The 1,994-nt window shown below is 45.0% G+C and overlaps 1 pseudogene across 1 annotated transcript; it reads right to left on the bottom strand.

Moving 5' to 3' along the window:
• Positions 1-626: 626 nt before the first annotated feature.
• Positions 627-1,082, bottom strand: LOC104681834 (annotated as a pseudogene). The gene has a single exon (XR_750615.2). The product of XR_750615.2 is annotated as an ATP synthase subunit g, mitochondrial pseudogene (transcript).
• Between the last annotated feature and the right edge of the window lie 912 nt (positions 1,083-1,994).

The raw sequence follows: 1,994 nt of genomic DNA, 5'->3' as shown, positions 1-1,994 counted from the left end.
TAAGAAGATCGCTGTGAATCTGAATGAAGTGACAGAGGAAGGGCCACAAGATAGGTTAATGAGAAAAGTAACTTTTTTTTTTGAGACGGAGTCTCGCTCTGTCACCAGGCTGGAGTGTGCAGTGGTGTGATCTCGCTCACTGCAACCTCTGCCTCCTAGGTTCAAGCGATTCTCCTGCCTCAGCCTCCTGAGTAGCTGGGACTACAGGTGTGCGCCACCACACCCAGCTAATTTTTGTATTTTTAGTATAGCTGGGGTTTCACCATGTTGGCCAGGATAGTCTCCATCTCTTGACCTCGTGATCTGCCCACCTTGGCCTCCCCAAGTGCTGGGATTACAGGTGTGAGCTACCGCATCCAGCCAAAAAAGCAATTTCTAAAACCATATGCCTAGTATGATTTTGTTATGTAAAAATATGTGATTTGGGTAAACACATTTAAAACTATCAAAAAGATATACACCAAACCATTAACAGTATTTACTTATTGGGAAAAAAAATGGATTTGGGGCAAAAAAAGGGTATACAAACTTTTACTTTTGATTTATATATAGTTTAATTTCTTCTTCTTCCTTCTCCTCCTTCTCTTCTTCTTCCTCTCCTCCTCCTCCTTCTTCTTCCCCTTCCTTCCTTTTTTCTTTTTTTTTGACAAATCTTATTTTATTCAGATAGCAGTCTGATCACACATGGTCCAACGACACTCAGATAATAAATCAAATATAACCAGATGTTAAAGATTGGTCTTCAAACATCATAGCCAATGATGCCACGCTTGCCTATGATCTCTCCAACATAAAACCACATCAACACTTCAGTGGCCACCAAACCATTCAGCACAGCTTCCTTAACTGTGAGCTGTTTGAAGCTACCAGTCTGAGCACTATTGACTATTTTTTTCAGGCTCTGAATAGATCTAGGGATCTCAGCAGGGGTGGGAGGAACCAGCTCAACCTTGGCGTAGTACCAAAATGTGGCCAATCGAGGCTTTGAGTAAGTCACAGCAGCGTTCACCAGAGCCGGGGTCTTCTCCACAAGGTTACGGACAAATTGGGCCATGGTGCTGGGATGCAAAGTCCGTCGGACGGAACCGGATAGGCAATTTTCTAAGTGTCACCCAACTGAGTGGTGGAACCAGCGTTTGAACCCAGGTGGACCCCACTCCAAAGCCCTGGTGCCCTTTCAGGTAAGACCTGGGCCGGCCTGAAGGAGCTGATGGTCTGGCCAGGGACAAGAACTCACACATGGACAGGAACTATTGGATGCAATGACTACATACAGGGACCTGGGTTCAAATCCCAGCTTCACTGCCAACCAGGTGTGAGGCTGTGTACTAGTGACAGCCTCTTGTGTCTTAGCCGTTGAGCAAGCATCTATTGAGTACCTCCTAGGTGACGGGTACTGCTCATGCCAGGTCCCCACCACCTCAGGAGGGAAATCGCTGCCCCATGGAGTTCATGATAAAATACTTGAGCCAGATATGAAACAAGTAAGCAGATAAACACATGATGTAACCACAGAGGATAATAAAAGCTAAGAAAAAGAAACACTGCCAGGTGCAGTGGCCAGACATGTAGTCCCAGCTACTCAGGAGACTGAGGTGGGAGGATCACCTGAGCTCTGGAGGTTGAGGCTGCAGTGAGCTGTGATCACGCCACTGCAATCCAGCCTGGGTAACAGAGCAAGACCCTGTCAAAAAGTAAGGAAGGAAGAGAGGGAGGGAGGAAGAAAAGAAAGGAGGGAGGGAAAGAGAGAGAACAAAACATAAAAATGCCTCAATTTTCCTGTCTGTAAAATGGGATATTGATGATGACAATTTCATAGGACTCTTGTGCTGAGTCAATAAAATATTTTCTGTCAGATGCTTAGTGCCGAGCTGGGTGCACAATGAGTAAATGGGAGTGATGGTGTTGATGTGCTAAATTGTGTTTGTACAGGCTGTTATAAAGAATTTTTTAAAAGGTGCATGACAAATATTTGCTAAATGAATGCAACGAAG

This window comes from Rhinopithecus roxellana, chromosome 3 (genome assembly GCF_007565055.1).
Source record: "Rhinopithecus roxellana isolate Shanxi Qingling chromosome 3, ASM756505v1, whole genome shotgun sequence".
Classification (NCBI taxonomy): Eukaryota; Metazoa; Chordata; class Mammalia; order Primates; family Cercopithecidae; genus Rhinopithecus; species Rhinopithecus roxellana.
Note: the sequence above shows the minus strand (reverse complement) of the source record. Positions and strands in the feature narration are given on the sequence as shown.